General features: G+C 46.9%; 1 protein-coding gene across 3 annotated transcripts in view; it reads left to right on the top strand.

Annotated features, from left to right (window-relative positions):
• The window catches only part of Tspan9 (tetraspanin 9), a 199,838-nt gene that overhangs the window by 13,151 nt on the left and 168,765 nt on the right, over positions 1–17,922 (top strand). For 2 of the 3 annotated variants that reach the window (XM_071610326.1, XM_071610325.1), the window contains exon 3: positions 12,149–12,229. The exons of the other annotated variant lie outside the window; for it this stretch is intronic. The gene's annotated coding sequence lies outside the window, so the exon portion shown is untranslated. The remainder of the gene's footprint in view (positions 1–12,148; positions 12,230–17,922) is intronic. 3 annotated transcript variants of the gene reach the window in all.

The following is a 17,922-nucleotide window of genomic DNA, read 5'->3' on the forward strand; positions in this document are numbered from 1 at the left end:
CTTCCCCTGAGGATGCTCATTGGACTATGCCTTGGGCTCTGAGTACTGCTCTTTAAGGACACAGCAGCAGAGGCAGCATCTCTGGAATATGGGTGTGGCTTTCCCAGAGGGACCATACTATGGTCACTGAGAGGGAAGTTAGAAATACCAGGGCTGGGTGAATTGATGGGTGCTCTGAGCCTGCTCTTGGCCCAGGCATTGCAGTTTGGAAAAGATCAGGCAGAGTGGGTCTCTTCTTTCCAGGAGCTCACATCCTGATATTCAGATGAACATGAAGCACGTGAGAAGCATTCAGAGTCTTGGGGTTGGAGGACCTGAACCATATACATTGTCTTCCCTGTGAATACTCCTGCTGGGTGCTCACCTCTGGGATAGTAATATTAATTGTAGGACACACTTATGTCAAATTGGGAAGCCATAGAATTGTTCCCAGTTCTGGGGGACAGGCTGACAACCTGGTTTCTTAGGTTCATGTGCTATCTGGTTGGGTGGAGGTGGGATTTGCCCTTCACCTGATGGCTCTTGAGTATGAGCCCCTGATTCTGGGCAAGGGAAGAGGTGGAAGGTGACTCTAGCACTCATGGCCTTTCTCCTTTAGTGGGTCGCAGGTGCTGTTTAAACCATGTGTGATGAGCTTTGTGCTCTGACTCTGGCTGTGGGTTAGTGGGAGGAAGAAGATCGGAAAGGCAGGGTCGGGTCTCCAGCTCACACATGAGGGCTGTTCCATCTCTGTGCACCTTCAGGGAAGTGGGGATGGAGTCAGTTGCAGAAGGTGAACAGGGAATGCTGCCTCATGCCACCCGCAACCCAACCATTAGTGTCTGTTGGGGAGGATGGCCTACGGATCTAGCAGATCCCCATTAGAAGATTGCCTGACCCAAGGAAGCCCTTGAATATTTGTGGATGAAGGTAGGAAGAAGGCAGAGAGTTTCAAATCTGGAAAGAAACTTCCTGGGCCAAATCACAGTCTGGAGCTGGCTGAAAGTCTGCTATTCGGTGCTCTTTCTTCTGGAATCTGATCCTCAGGAGTCTTCTCGTGAAATGCCACCGCCTCTTAGGAAGGCAGTCTGTTTCCAGCTGTGGCAGCAGCCTTGCAAGGCATTTTAAAGATGGGGTTCACAGGAGGGGTGTGTCACCCCTAGACTCCTGGCTTCCTTCCTTATCTTGCCCAGTGTTGCCTCTAGTTCCCAAAGCTTTTTATTCTGCAAAATTTTCAATGGAGTAGCTACAGGGGTTCCTTACCTCCTTCCAGAGCTTGCCAGTTACTGCCAGGAAATGCTCATGGGCCTTCGTGGGGCAGATGGGGCAGCTTTAAAGGAACACTTCAGAAGGTGCTGCTTGGTGGTATTGGTGGTTTTACTGAATGTCTTTAATATAGTCATGATTTGCATCAGGAACTAAAGCCTCAGTGTTGCCACATTCTAAACCCAGTGGTGCTAGCCTTCTCTGTGTTTCTGAGACCCTGCAGCCATCTCCACCTTCCTCACTCCCCAGCATGACAAACAGAGCTGACTCCTGGGCTCAGGACTTTTGTAAACTTCACTGGCATTTTCTGAGGGCACCAGAGTTTCTTTCCTTCTCCTTAAAAACCCAGGGTCCTGAGCATACTAAGCATATGCTGTACCACTGAGCTACACTTTTATTTTTAATTGATACATAGTAATTCTACATATTTATGGAGTACAGTGGGGCACTTGAATATGTCTGTCATATATATAATGATCAAATCAGGGAAATTGACACATGTATCACCTCAGACTTTTATCATTTCTTTGTTTTAAGAATATTCAGAATCCTCTCTATTAGCTTTTTTGAAATATTCAGTTAATTGTTGTCCACCATGGTTGCTCTATGGTGCTAAAGAACATTAGGAATTAGTCCTCCTATCCAGCAGTACCCTGTGCTTGGTAACCACCTTTCCCAGGATCTGGTAATCACTGTTTTATTTTCTGTTTATTTATTAGCTTTCTCATTAGGCTAGAGATTGTTTTTCCAAGAGGGGTAGGAGTATTTCTAATGTCTTGCCTAAGTCTCTCTTGTGGTCTCTATTCCTTCTGAAGAACAGAGGCCTTGAGTGTCTCTTCTCTGATGCTTTTCCTGTTTTCTCATTGATGGCACCTGGTGGACTCTGTGTGTGTGTGTGTGTGTGTGTGTGTGTGCGTGTGTGTGTGTGTGTGGTTCTGGGGATTGAACCCAGGGCCTGGTGCATGCTAGGTGTGCTCCATCACTGAGCTGCACCTCCAACCTCTCAGATACTTTTTGAATGAAGGAATACTACACATATGATCTAAAAAGAATTGTGTCCCTGAGGGCATCTCTTTCCCCAGGACGCAGTGCTTGCTTGGCTTTACCATCCATCTTCATAATCACAGGGTTTGAGATGTCTCTGGGGAGGAGGCAGGGATCTCTGTTAGGTCTGGAGTTCTTTATGAAAGTGTCCACAGCTCTGGGAGTGGAGAATTATGCCTTCTTACCCAAAGGAGGTGGAGAGGAAGTTGAGGGAAGAGGAGGCAGCTGCTTGGAAGTCTCATGCCTGAGGAAACCGAGGCTGGTTTTCTTGGGATCTCTGGGCAGGTGAGCAGAGGAGCTAGGAGCCAGGTGTCCTAGTCCTGACCTGCATTCTGTCTCCTCTATCCTTCTGCCACATCCATACCTGCTCCCACCTTCCTCAGCAACCCCAAGAGTACCTCAGAGCTCCTGGCTCCCTGTGTGAGAGGGGACATCACAGGGCCTGTGGGCAGCTTTGTAAGAAAACATGCACCCCAAATGGCCAAATCCAAGAGGACTTGAGAGAGGCACGTGTGGGGTTATTTTAGGTTTGGTGGGCCGGCTCAGATCTCTCTGGCATTCTTGGCCTCTGGCCTTTGAGAATTGACCAGAATGGAAGGATGATAAAAATCGAGACTCCAGGAATAGCCCAAGAATTTACTCATTCTTAACCTCTGGGAAGAAGTGTTGCCCAACCCAGAGCCTGTATTGGGGGAGGGGGGAAAGAAGGAAAGTTCAAGTTCATTTCCTCTTCCTCCCCTGCGCCTGCCTGGAGGAGGGGGTGGCAAGCACAGTGCGTGGCTCAGGGCCAATCTGATAAGGGAAGCAGGATTTAGAGGCCAGAGGAATGTCAGCACCCCCACCCCCATCCTTGCCTCTTGAGGAGTTGCCTGGTAACAACTTTAGAGCAGAGTTAGTGGGTCCTCTCTGTATTGCTGTGCCTGTCTCTGTTTCTCTGTCCTCTGGCAGACGACTGACTAGACACAGCTCTGGCCTCAAATCTTCAGAAAGACCTCATTTCTTCCTCCCTTTCCCAGAGTCAGGTGGACAATCACCTTTGGCTCAGTGCACATGAGAGGGACTGTATTGAACACCTACTCCATGGCAATTCGGGAGCTCATTGATGCTGGGCCTGTCCTTAAGGAGCTCGAGTGAGCCTGTAGAGACAGACACAGGTAGACACACACAGACAATGACGTTGTCCAGAGCGGCATGGAGTGCCAGAGCACTGTGGGGCTGTAACAAGTGGAGTCGGTGGAAAGAGCAGTCCATGGGAGTCAGGACCCTGACTGGCCTTGGGCAGTCTTGTCACTTCTCTGGGCCTTAGATTTTTTTCACTGGAAAGTGAGGGGTTCTGATACCTGAGATCCTTTCTGGTTTAAGAGTTCTCATTACAGGAATTGTGGGGAGAGGAACCTTCTCAGATGGGTAAAATATTTCTGTCACTTCTATTTTTATTCCACATGGGGTCCATCCTTGGGTTGTCCTTGTGGTTGGGGGAAGAGCAGCCTGAAGACTCAGAGGTCACAGCTGGATCCACCTCTCTTCTGTTCTCTGGATCCTTCTATTTAGGAAAACTGCAAAGTCTGACATTAGGCTCAAAAAATCATTTGCATTTTTCCAGGACAAGCTGACCTGTTGGCTTACCACATGAGGCCAAAGGACTGAGGCTTTCAGAGCCTCCTTGGAGCTGCCATCTGCTCCTGTCCAGGCTCACTGGTCCCCGGTTAGATCTACCCTTGTCCTTGTTTCTGTAATGCCATATTATCTGCGATTCTCCCTTCCCTTTTCCCTCTCAAAGGCTCTCATTTCTCATTGTCTTGGGTGTGATCTACTTTGCTGAAATGCACCCCCCATCTTGCATTGTTTCAGCAAATGTAACAATTTGTTCAGCTATTGTTCCACCCCCTCCCCCACTGACAATGGGGTTTGAATCTGGGGCATTTAACCACTGAGCCACATCCCCAGTCCCTCCCCTCTCTCCCTGATTTTTAAAATTTTAAATTTTGAGACAGGCTCTCACTAAATTGCTTCATCCCTTGCTGAGTTGCTGAGGCTGGCTTTGAACTTGGGATCCTCTTGCCTCTGCTTCCTGAGTTGGTGGGATTACAGGTGTGTGCCACCACGCCCAGCCAGCCACTGTTTCTTTATGTTTTTTCCACTCCTGCTCCTCTGTCTTTTAGAATGCCAACTATATGGATATTAGACTGTTTGGTATTATCCTATGGGTTTCTGAGGCTCTGTTAATTTTCTTCAGTTTTATTTCTTTCTGAGCTTCATTTTGCATAGTTTCTGTTGTTACCTTTTTATACAGATCTTTTCTTTTGCAGTGTCTAATCTGATTCAGACCCTTCCAGAATATTTTCACTTCAGATATTGTGTCTCCCGTCTTTCATAGACCATCTGAGTCTTTCTGATGTATTTTCTGTCTTTCCTCATCATGTTTTGGTTTTCTTCTTCCTTGAGCATATGGGGAATATTTACAGCACCTGGTTTTCCATCTTTGTCTGCTAGTTTCATTATCTCTGTCATTTTGGGGGTGTGTTCTACTGACGGATTTTTCTTCTGGTTATAGGCCATTTTTCTGCTTCTCTGAATGCCTGCTAATTTTTGATTGGATGCCAGGCATTATGAATTTGATGTTGATGGATGTTGGGTTTTGTTATATTTCTTTAAATAGTATTTGACTTTATTCCGGTATGCATTTAAATGACTTGGGATCAGTTTCATACTTACAGTCTAGGGCTAATTTAGCCTCACTACTAAGGCAACACCCTTCTGAGGACTCTACCCCATGCCCTCTGAGATCTCTTCACTCTCATAGGGGGATGTGAGCTCTTTCGGGACTTGAGTGTGCTCCACAGATGATTGGTGTATTGCTTTTCAGTGGTTCTTCTCCCGGTCTTGTGGAGTTTCACCCCCAAGTGTGCAGATCAGTCAGGTGTTCCAGGGGACTCTTCTGCAGGTCTCTCTGAATTCTTTCTGTACAGACCCTTCTTTTCTGGCATTTTACACTAAAAATCCTAGCTGTATGAGCTCTTATTTCTGTTTCCTCCTCTTGGTGAGACCCTTGAATTCCACTTGGAGTCCTCCTCTGGACCTGCCCTCTGGAAGTTGCCTCCGAGGCAGTCAGCTGGCTTTAGTAGCACTTGCCTCTTTTATTTGCAAGGATTACAGTACTATGGCCTGGGGTCTAATCTAAAGCAGTTTCATGCCTTCTGTCCAGTTTATTAGTTGTTTAAGGTGGGTGGGAATATCCGTACCCCATTATTTCACCATGGCTGTTGTCAGGAGCCCTGCATTGCTTTAAGTTACCTGACGTGTCTCCCTTTCCTGGATTCCTCCTTCCCCACTGGGGTGGTGCCTTCAGTTAAAACTCCTAAAAGACCCCATTAGCAGCATGCTATTTTTCCCATATTTTTTTCTGATTTTGTTTTAATCTCTCTAAGTTGGCTGTCTCCTTTAGCACAAAGATGGTATGGCATTTTCCCCAGTATCCCTTGTACCTGTCTTATTGCTTGGCATATAGTAGGTAGCTAATACATGTTGCTTGAATAAATAAATGAGAACAAGTATAAGAAAATATAAGGTAACTATGCCATATCGTTCTAAGGAGTTTTTTCCTTTTTATTATTGTCCTCCCCCTCCTCTTCCCCTTCTTCTTCCCCTTCCTCTTCCCCCTCCTCTTTCTCCCCCTCCTGGGGCACTTAACAACCTCCTTCTCCTCCTCCTCCTCCTCCTCCTCCTCCTCCTCCTCCTTCATCTCCTCTTCCTCCTCCTCCTCCTTCATCTCCTCCATCTCCTTCATCTTCTGTTCTGGGGATGGAACCCAGGGCATCATGCCTGCTAAGCAAGCACTCCACCCCTGAGCTGAACCCCCAGCATTCTAAGAACAATACCATCCTGGATGTGGGGTTCAGACCTCAAGAGTTCAGACCACATCTGCAGCATTAGGATTTCGTAATTCTTAATTCAATGGTAAATTTGAATTCATCTAGAGGAGGGTGAAACCACACTCATGGGAACTCGATTAAGGATTTGGGGATGCTCATTTTGTCAGGAAATTATGAAGTGCTCTGGGAGGGGCCATAATCATGGTTTTCTAGCATGTGTAGGATGGAGAGTAAATCTACGGGCGAGTGGTCTTAGGGGATCATCAGATTTGGGTGCAGGCCCAGGAAGAGCTTTCCAGTAGAGCCATCCAGCAGAGAAATGGGTTCCTTGGGAGGTAGTAAGTTTTCTGTTGCTGCTAGGATTTAAGCAGACACTCATATCTGTTGGTGAAGGATGTTGTGTTTGGGATTATAAGATTAGACGTGATAGCGCATGAGGTAATCTCTTAGATACATTCTATTCAACTCTAAATCTTACTCCTGCCATTGAGACCCACGATTCATCTCCCCTTGCAATCTCCCATCCCCAACTTGTGTGTGCCCCCCCCCCCCCACACATTCAGAGAACACACTGGCAATGTGCTTCTTACTTTTGTTTTAATGAACTACACATACCCCTCCTCCTTATCTAAGCAGGTGTCTTCTCAGTGCCCTGCAGACTAGCTGCTGCCACCCCCGGCTGGTGTCCGTGCTTTTCTCTATGTTTGCAGGGGCAGCCTGACTGGCACCCCATTGATCTTGGCTGGTCCCAAAGTGCCTTGTTCCATTGTCTCCACTGCCTGGACACATAGTGCCTTTGAGAGAGGGAGGACTCTGGTTAGCTCATTGCTTTCCCACCTCCTCGCTGTCCCCATGGCCTGGGAGCCTCCTGGTGAAGCCTTGCGACTTGGCAGCCTTGCTCCAGCCACAGCAGAGCTCAGGAACATCACCCAAATGGAGCTTCTGCTCTGGACCTGCTCCTTTGCTTGTTTCTCTGGCTTGCTTCTTTCTTGGGGGCCTCAAGGACTGGGGACTCCCAAGTGGGGTCACCCCCAGGTCTAGGACGGTGAGTTACACACTGTGGGAAGGGGGTGGTCCAGTGAGTGGTGGTGCTCCAGAGGCTCTTCATGCACCTGCTCTTTTCCAGTTTTTAAGTCGGCTGAGGGGAGCTGCAATTGGATCCCCTGCAGCCGGGAGGTGCGAGTCTGCAGCTCTGTGGCTGGAGGAGGAGCCGAGGTCAACCTCTGGATGGAGTGTCATGTGCCAAGGGACCTTCTCAGCGGAGCTTTGTCTTATGCTTCCTCAGAGTAATTGCCAGCCTGTCTGTGGAAGGAACCTTTGCTGGGTGACTTTTCTATCTTAGCTGTCTGTTAGGAGGATCCCTGACACTTGCCTACCCCACTCATTCTCTCTGCAGTTGTCTCCTGAGCTGCATTCGGGTGGGCTCTGGGGCAAGGGCTGTGCAGAAAGCAGGCCTGAGGTGAGAGAGCTGCCCAGGTAGCAGGTGCCTGGCTATACCTCCAGGGGTCTTGGGCTCTTGCCACCCTTCTTGTTGTACAGCTCCTCATTCTTTCAGCTTGGCCTAGCCAGGCACCATCAGGGATGTGGAGGAACACTCTTGAACTTGGGACTTAGGACTCTGTGGTCTCTTAGCCTTGGCCACAGACAAGTTTGACATGAGAAAAAGCTTGGTTTCTATCTCTGCATACTGGGAAGAAGGCTTCTGGGAGGGGCAGAAGGGAGGGCTCCCTCAGGGTTCAGGCCTGCTGACTTCCCAGGGAAGCTTGCAGTATCCTGAAGACAGTGGACTTGGTACGTTTCTCAACAAGGGCTTCAAACTCTGTAGGGAGAGATGAGAGTCCTGTTCCCCAAAGAGGAGAAGGCCATGTTATTTGAGGGATGGGTCTGAATGTTTGTGGGCTCGCAAAGTCAGCGCCATTGGCAAGGGAGCAACAAGAGAGGGGCCTGCCTGTGTTTGCTACTGCACGCCCAGTGTCTAGGAAGGCTTCTGCCAGCTGCTATTTGTTGATTGAATAAATGAGACCCAGAGAGGGAGTCCTAGCATCTGGGTGACAGGGACAGTGCCCCACTTCACCAATCCACATTTTGAATGAGAAAGGCAAGTTCAGCAGTGAAGCTGTGTGCCCAAGGCCACGTACCACTGCGGGGAGAACCTGTCTTAGAACCCAGTGTTCCTACTTCTACTGTTCAGCTTGTTCCATCAGAAGGTGTCAAGATAGTTGGGCAAGGTGGTGCATGCTTGTAATCCAGCAATTTGGGAGGATTAAAAGTTTGAGTCTAGCTTGGACAATTTAGTGAGACCCTATCTCAAAAAAAAAAAAAAGGGGGCTGGGGATATAGCTCAGTGGTAGAGTACCCCTGAGTTCAACTCCTGGTACCAAAAAAATTAAAAAGAAAAAAAAAAGGTGTCAAGACAATAATAAAGATAGTGGATATAATATTATAGCTAATATTGACCATGTGTTCTGTTTTTTTTTTTTTTTGCAATGCTGAGGTTCGAACCTAGGGCCTCATGCTCATGAATGCTAAGCAAGTGCTCTGCCCCTGAGCTAAATCTCTAGCCCTGGCCTACTTTTTTTTAAGATTAATTTTTTTCAGTGTTGGACATTGAACCCAGGGCTTTGATCAAGCTAATAAGCAAGTGCTGTACAACCGAGCCACACCCCAGCTCTTTCCCTGCTTCTTGAAATGCATTCACTGAGAAGAGGTTTCCTGAAGTCGTTCTTCATTCCCCTCGACTGTCTTCACCAGTTCCTTAGTGTCTGCACCAGAAAACACCTGGCTTGGGGTGACTAAACAGCCGTCCCTCACTATGGAGTTGGTTCCAGGACCCCCCTGAAGACACTGAACTCTAGCACAGCATTTGCATACAGTCTCTGATTCTCTTTGAATCATCTCCATATTGTTTAGGGAATAATATCAAGAAGAAAAGACTGTACATGTTCAGTACAGAAGCAGGCTTATTTTCCCCAAAATTTTTGTTCATGCTTGGCTGAATCCTCAGATGTACAATCCATGGGTGTGGAGGGCTGATATTGTCACTATTTTTGTCAGTCTTCTCCATGGTAGCTATTGTCTGCATGCTGTTTGAGGTCAACTCATGTTTTATTCAGGACTTTTAACCAATTATCTTTCTGTTCTCTTCGTGGCTATCTATATGGGATCTGCTTATTCATGCTTCCAAGCAAACATTTGTTGGAACACTTACATTGTGCAGGCAGGTCCTGGGCACAGGATTCAGTAGTAGATAGGATACAGTGTGCCCATCTAGGGACCGTCCTGACTCGGCAGGATTCCCCAAGGCAGTGGATCTCCTGTGGTATCCTCTTAGCACTCTGGCTCCCAGCTGGGTACCGAAGGTTGGGGCCTGGGAGAAAGAATTGGGGATTGTCCCTTTTTCTAGGCCAAGCACCAAAGCATATTTCTGCCTCTTGACAGTGACCTCGAGTGCCAAGGATGAGGCCTGTTTTTGTTATTGCAGGCAACTTATTAGTGGGAAAGTGGGGCTTAAGACTTGTTTCTAAAAACAAAAAGACTTGTTTCCAGTGCTAGCCTCTGCTTGGTCCACTCTAGGTGTCCTAAGACTCATTCCTTTCCACAAATGTTCAAGGAGTTCCTCTGGACCAGGCATTGTCCAGGCTCTGGGGCTGCAGGTGTACAGAAAAACCCCTGCCCTCAAGAGCTTTTATTTTGGTAGAGGAGCTAGACGATAAGCAATTAAAATCTGTAGTTTATTGGATGGTGACAGATGCTATGGAGAGAAGTAAAACAGGGAAGTGGGGGAGCATGGGGCACTGGCAGGGATTGTGAAAGGCCTTAGGAGGGGACATTGAAGGAGAGGTGGAAGAAGGAAATAGCAGAGGAAGGTGCATTCCAGGGCAGAGAGACCAGGAGATGCACAGGCCTTGAGGTAGGCGCCTGTAAGATTGTTCAAGACAGGTCCAACTTTAGTGAAGAGAGCCTGGGGAAGGTCACGGGACTTAGATCACATGGGGCCTTGAAAGCCAACTGAAGGGTGGTAGCTTTTATGGTGGGAAAAATTGGCGCCTTTGGAGGAATCTGAGCAAAGGAGTGACAGAGTTACCTTGTATTTCAAAAGGGCCACTGTGAGGACTGGGGACGGAGCTCCATGAGCACTTGCCTAGCAGGTGTGAGGCCTGGCCTGGATTCCACCCGCAGCACTGGAGCTGCAGTGGTGGGTGGGGAGGGGTAGGTCACCAGGCTGCTATGTAATAGTGACTGTTTGCTGCCAAGTGCTTGTTGTGTGTCCGGCATGGTGCAGAGTCTCTATGTGCACGTCTCATTTTTTTTTTTTAATTTTTTATTGTTGGCTGTTCAAAACATTACATAGTTCTTGATATATCATATTTCACACTTTGATTCAAGTGGGTTATGAGCTCCCATTTTTACCCCATATACAGATTGCAGAATTACATCAGTTACACATCCATTGATTTACATATTGCCATACTAGTGTCTGTTGTATTCTGCTGCCTTTCCTATCCTCTACTACCCCCCCTCCCCTCCCCTCCCCTCCCCTCTTCTCTCTCTGCCCCCTCTACTGACATTCATTTGTCCCCCTTATATTATTTTTCCCTTTCCCCTCACTTCCTCTTGTATGTACTTTTGTATAACCCTGAGGGTCTCCTTCCATTTCCATGCAATTTCCCTTCTCTCTCCCTTTCCCTCCCACCTCTCATCCCTGTTTAATATTAATCTTCTTCTCATGCTCTTCGACCCTACTCTGTTCTTAGTTACTCTCCTTATATCAAAGAAGACATTTGGCATTTGTTTTTTAGGGATTGTCTAGCTTCACTTAGCATAATCTGCTCTAATGCCATCCATTTCCCTGTAAATTCTATGATTTTGTCATTTTTTAATGCAGAGTAATACTCCATTGTGTATAAATGCCACATTTTTTTTATCCATTCATCTATTGAAGGGCATCTAGGTTGGTTCCACAGTCTTGCTATTGTGAATTGTGCTGCTATGAACATCGATGTAGCAGTGTCCCTGTAGCATGCTCTTTTTAGGTCTTTAGGGAATAGACCGAGAAGGGGAATAGCTGGGTCAAATGGTGGCTCCATTCCCAGCTTTCCAAGAAATCTCCATACTGCTTTCCAAATTGGCTGCACCAATTTGCAGTCCCACCAGCAATGTACAAGTGTACCCTTTTCCCCACATCCTCGCCAGCACTTGTTGTTGTTTGACTTCATAATGGCTGCCAATCTAACTGGAATGAGATGGTATCTTAGGGTGGTTTTGATTTGCATTTCTCTGACTGCTAGAGATGGTGAGCATTTTTTCATGTACTTGTTGATTGATTGTATGTCCTCCTCTGAGAAGTGTCTGTTCAGGTCCTTGGCCCATTTGTTGATTGGGTTGTTTGTTCTCTTATTGTCTAATTTTTTGAGTTCTTTGTATACTCTGGATATTAGGGCTCTATCTGAAGTGTGAGGAGTAAAGATTTGTTCCCAGGATGTAGGCTCTCTATTTACCTCTTTTATTGTTTCTTTTGCTGAGAAAAAACTTTTTAGTTTGAGTAAGTCCCATTTGTTGATTCTAGTTATTAACTTTTGTGCTATGGGTGTCCTATTGAGGAATTTGGAGCCCGACCCCACAGTATGTAGATCATAGCCAACTTTTTCTTCTATCAGACGGCGTGTCTCTGATTTGATATCAAGCTCCTTGATCCATTTTGAATTAACTTTTGTGCATGGCGAGAGAAAGGGATTCAGTTTCATTTTGTTGCATATGGATTTCCAGTTTTCCCAGCACCATTTGTTGAAGATGCTATCCTTCCTCCATTGCATGCTTTTAGCCCCTTTATCAAATATAAGGTAGTTGTAGTTTTGTGGATTGGTTTCTGTGTCCTCTATTCTGTACCATTGGTCCACCCGCCTGTTTTGGTACCAGTACCGTGCTGTTTTTGTTACTATGTGCACGTCTCATTTAACCCTCACAACTCTTATCTCTTTTTTAATTAGGAAGAAGCCGAGGTTCAAGAAATCAAATTTTTTTAAACCAGGAACACAAGTAAAAGGTGGTGGAGCTGGCTGTCAGCGCAGGTCAGTCTGATGCCGAAGTTCATGCTCTGGATTATTGCTCATATTTTCAGGGACAGAAGGACTGATTGTTGAGGACAGCAGTGAACAAATATCTGGGTGTGATGGTCAGGCCGCCTCTGAGCCTGTTGTTTGGCTACTCTCAGGTGTTCAGCTGGTCACCCAGGAGGGAGGTGAGGGACAGGCCCCCTCCTTTAACTTGATTGTTTGGTAGAAGGAAGAGCAGATTGTTTCCAGATTAGGGGAGGCTGCTTGGGGGGTGGAGTTTGTACCCCGTCTGTGGACAGCAGCCTCTCTGGCCCGCGAGGACCCTGTGTCTTGTGTTTGGCTCCTCAGACAAGCCTGCTACTGAGAGACCCCAGCTTCCTGCTACCGACTTGGGCTCAGTGCCCCTGGCAGGCAGATGGAGACCTCTGCAGGTGAGCCCTACCCTCCCTGGGGACGGCAGCTCCCCCAGTTCTGAGGAAAGTTTGGGCTGAAATGCCCTGTATTTTATCTCCCCCTTTTCTTCCAAGTTATTCAAATCACTTTCAGAATGTCATTCCATAATCCTTGTATTTATCACTCCCTAAGGAAGGAAGGAGGGTTTTTCTTTGTCTCTAAAAAAAAAAAAAAAAAAGCTACAGTTTGGGGAGGGGGAGTGGGAAAAAATAAAATTAAAAAAATGCTACAGGTTGGAAAAATTGAGGTCAGAGAGTGAGGCTGAGAGTACAGCAACCCAGGAGCTCTCTCGGGTAGAGAACCTAGGAGCACAGGCAGGTGGGGCAGAGGTAAGCGGAGTGGGAAGCTGGGCTTCTAGATTTAGGGTTGTTCCTTTTATATTAATCAGGCGCTTTGGCTTCTGAGTCTGGGGAAGTGATCTTTCTTGCCTGCCCTCCTTACTCAGCGACTGTCTCAGTGTGGCCCTGGGGCCTATACACACACACACACTCTCTGTCTTTCTCTCCCGCCTCCCCCTTTCTCTCTCTCTCTACACACACACACTTCATGCTCACATACACCCTCATGACCTCATACTTGTTTCCGCTCTCATACACACATTTACCCGTACCACGCACATGTGTTCTTCACACACATCTGCTCACACGCCCTCACTGGCTTCTACCCTTACCCCACATACACACACCTGATGTGCACACTCTTGCGTAGGGTTTGTTATGTGTCTGCTTTCACTGTGGCTGTCACACATGCTTAAGTGTGTACCTAGTTCACCTGTGCATATGCCCTCCCAAGCCCACAGTGAGATGTCTAGGGTGCGTATGTCAGAGCTGGGCACCAGCAGCTGGTGGTTGCCTGACTGAGCATGAGAGTTTCTGATGACAGTGGAGCCCCTGTAAGTATTGGGCCCCACCCCGTGCCTCGGTTTACCCCTGTTGTGTAATAAAGAGAGAGAACTTTGAGAGACTAAAGGACCCAGAGAGACACACAGGTGATTCACTATTCTGAGCTGTTCAGACTGGGAGGTGCTGTCTGCCTGAAATGTCAAGTGTGTCTGTTCTGTGAGCAGAGAAGGGAACTAGTGGTGGGAGGAGGGAGAGTTTCAGAAGCGAGCAGGCCGCACTTCCCACAGGGCTCCCTGCCTGGCCCTGTTTCTCCAGCTGCAGCCAGTGTGTTCCCAACCAAGAATATATGCCACCGGCAAAGCCCAGCCTGTGGCTGCAGAGGCTGGGCCTGGCAGAGAGGGCGTGTTGATCAGCAGGGTGGAAGGCACCATTCTAGGAAGAAAAGGGTCCTCCTCAGCTGCTCAGGTCCCCCTGGGTTACCAGCCACAGAGGCAAAGCAAACAGGCTCTTGACTGCGTCTATTTCAGAAACCTCACCGCCATTGCTGCTGCTACTGCAGAGCACGAAATCATCCCTGGTCCGTGGAAATCCAATTAAACTTGCGCCGTTGGAGTCCCCTCCGTGGGGAGAGCAGAGGGAGGTGCAAGGGGAGGGGAGGCTCCCTCTACAAAGCTGCCTCCATAAATTTGAGTTAAGGGTGGTGCAAGGGCCAGACCGTTATTCATCCATGACTGTCCTTCCTGACCTCAAGATCCAGCCAGTGAAAATCTGCATGAAAACCCGAGGTTGGCTACGCAGGGTTCAAGGGGTAGGGGGCAACCTGAAGACTTAGATTGTATTCCCGTGTGTTTGACCTTCACCCATTCTCTGGTCCTGTGATCTTTCAGAGCCTTAAATCTCCGGCTTTTATATGTGGGGGTGGGGAGAGTGGGACCAGGTACAGTGAACCCCCTGTTCCAGCCCAGTGGCCATATTTCAAGTGCCCTTCTTCCAGAGCCTCTGCATCCTCTTGTTATGTCCGGCTTCCCATCTCTGTACAGGGCACTGGTTTCATGGTGGCTTGCATTCTAGTTGCTGCCAGGCTGCTCTGGGGACCTTTAGGACACATCCACAGCCAGCCTTTTGCCTCAGTATCCCCATGCTTCATACTCAGATAGGTTGTAGTTTATTTATTGTATATTACCTTGTTCCATAAAGGATATTAAAGTGAACCCAGATACTCGTAATATCACCAGTGCTACTTGAGCATGGCTTCATGCTTTCCTGGCTTCAGTTGCAGATGTTGACTGGGACTTTTGTCTGTGGTCGGCAAACCCATGGATTGTGATGGGTCCCTGAGCCTTGGCACCTATTCCTGCTGCCTGCACCCACACTGTGCTGTACCATCTTTGCTTATTCTTGAAGATTCTGTTTACACATCTCCTCCCGGCACTTAGCGTCCTTGTCATGTGAAATTCCATGGCACCTCTTGCTGGAGGCACTGAGCTGAGTAAGACCTAGTCTCTCCCCTGGAGTCTAGTGGTGTAGACAGGGAGTCATCTTGCATTTGCAGCCTGCTGTGACAGATGTGCCACAGGGGCAAAGTACTACATAATCGGTACTCTTAATGCTTGTAAACTTTGCAAATCTGAAAAAAGAACTCTCGGCATTCACATTTTATTGATATTCTGGCTTGGTAAGAGATCTAAGCCGGGGATTGGCGTGTGTATGCACATGTGTACAAAGCGTTGTTTATTTTTCATGTAAAGGTTACTGTCTAGAAGTCTAACACCATTCCCATTTCACTTCTTTCTAGGTGGCCTGGTTTTCCCTCTCTGGATTCTCTAGCGTCCGATGTGAAAGTCTCTGTCTCTGGTATTCTGAAATGTCACACATGACATGCCTTTGTGTGGCTCAGTTTTCACCCGATGTGTTGGGTGTCTTGTGGACCTGTCTGTTCAGTCTTGGAGCACACATTATGTTTAGTTCTGAGAGATTTTATGGAATTCCTTCATTGATAATTTACGCCCTCCATTTTCTCCTCTCCTTTGGAATGTCTAGAATTTGTATATTACATCTCCTGGATCGGCTCTATAGTTTTATGATATTTTCTATTTTCTTTCTTTTCTTTGAGTTTTTCCCCCACCTTTATCTTCCTGCTTTCTGCTGAGGTTTTCATTCTAGTTATCCTATTTTTAATTCTAAGAGATTTTGTTGTCTGAATCTTCTTCTTTTATAGCAGCTTGTTTTGGTTTCATAGATACAATATCATCTCCTGTGTCTCTGAGGATATTAATGGTAGCTTATTTTTGGAAGGAAGGATTCATCCTGATTGTTTCCTATAACACATGTGTGTGTGTTTCCTGTCTTTCCTCTGGACAAACTTTCTTCAGTCTAGTGATCCTAGGAAGTCTGCTAGCATTTGAATGAAGCATGAAAAAGGTGACTGAAGGAGGGTATAATGGCACACACCTGTAATCCCGACCACTCAGGGGGCAAAGGCAGGAGGATTTCAAGTTTGAGGCCAGTCTGGGCAACTTAGTGAGACCCTGTCTCTCAAAAAGAAAAAAGAAAGAAAGAAAGGCTAGGGATATAGCTTAGTAGTGGAATGCCCCTGGGTTTAATCCCTAGCACCACACACACAAATAAAGGTGAATTGAAGCTGTGTGTGTGTGTGTGTGTGTGTATGGGTGTGTGTAGGGGCAGACAGATAGTGTGTGTGTGTGTGTGTGTGAGTGAGAGAAAGAGAGAGAGGGGCAGGCAGACAGTGTGCGTGTGAGGGGTGGGGGGAGGAAGACAGAGGACCTAGGCCTCATGTAGGGTTTCTGGTTGGTTTGTTCATTTATGAATTTAGCAAGTTAGTACTGCAGGTTGTTGAGATTCCCTAGAGAAGACTCCCTATGCCCAGAAGCTTAATGGAAGAAGTGGGCCAGGGTCTTAGCTTCCGCATGTCAACTTAACCCTGTGTCCAGTTTCCTCAGTCCACAGATCTGCTTTGCCCTGTCCATAGAAAAAGGCTACTTCCTTGTCTGATGATGGGTGGAGGAGGGACATTCACTGGCTGAGGGAAGTGGGGACAGAGGATGAGTGATGGATGGATGGTTTTATTTAGTCCTATTTTTTTAAAATATTTTTTTTAGTTGTAGATGGACACAATACCTTTATTTTGTTTATTTTTATGTGGTGCCAGGATTGAACCCAGTGCCTCGTGCATGCTTGGCAAGTGCTCAACCATTGAGCCATAACCCCAGCCCTATTTAGTCCTATTTTTACAGCAGACTTTTAATCTGCCTCCTGTTTGCAGTGCCCCCTGATGCTAAGCCTTTGGGGGTTTCAGAGTGCTGATGGATTAGGATTCAGCTTTGTGTCACTTACCATTCATCCTTCTGCCCTCCAGTCTCCAAAATCATGTTACTGTCATCAACCCTTCTGCTTTTTTTTTTTTTTTAAATCATGGGTTTTTGCCTTAAAAAGTCTCTTTGCTCTCAACTTTGTGAGGTGTTGGGTGGGAGCAGAGCTCTCTCACATGCGTTCTCTCAGAGACCAGCGTTGGCCAGAACATACTTGGGGCATTTAGTTGTCCTCACTTGTTGTTTTTAATAGACCACTGGATGGTTTTCATCAGCCTTTGTGGGCAAGGAATGAAAGCTGATTTAGCTATGTATGTGCATTACAAGGATCCCCATGCCTGGAACTGGGCAGGTTCTATCCAAGGTCCCAGTAATTGCTGGCAGAATGAGGGAACGAACAAATGAATGAATCACAAACAGATTTGGAAACAAAAATGTCAATACAAGTACACTTCAAGGAGGTTCAAACTCTGCCCTTGGATGCAGGCCGGTGGCTTATGTAACTCTGAACCTGTTAAATATGAGACTGTTGGACATCGTTTCTGACTAGTGGTGGGGACACTATTAACCTTATCCTCATCCTGGCTTGTTTTCTCTGGCTATAGTACATATGTGTTATTGCTATTTTTTTGTTGTTGTTGTTGTTGTCGTTGCTGGGGGTCAGGTACCTTACCACTGAGCTATATCCCCAGTCCAATTGCTTGTAATTTTTATAAAGAATGAAATGAATAAAAATAAAGCATCAACACAGGCATAAGTTACTCCTTGTACAGCCTTTCACAGTTCCTCTGTCACCTTACACCCTAGTTTCTTGCTCTGTAAAATGAATGGTTGGATCAGATGCTCCTCAGGCGTCTGCTATTGTCCTTGTTTGTTGGTGTCGTGATAATGTTGGCTTCTGTGGAAAAACCTGCCCCATCTCCACTTTCTTGGGCCTAGGATGACTTTCTTGCATTCTCTGCTCATCAGAATCCTTTCTTTGTTGTTATTAAAATGTATTTTTTTATATTTTTATTTTATTCATTTTTTTTTATGTGGGGCCCAGGATTGAACCCAGTGCCTCACCCATGCTAGGCAAGTGCTC

The sequence above is a fragment of the Marmota flaviventris genome, chromosome 3, assembly GCF_047511675.1.
Source record: "Marmota flaviventris isolate mMarFla1 chromosome 3, mMarFla1.hap1, whole genome shotgun sequence".
Classification (NCBI taxonomy): Eukaryota; Metazoa; Chordata; class Mammalia; order Rodentia; family Sciuridae; genus Marmota; species Marmota flaviventris.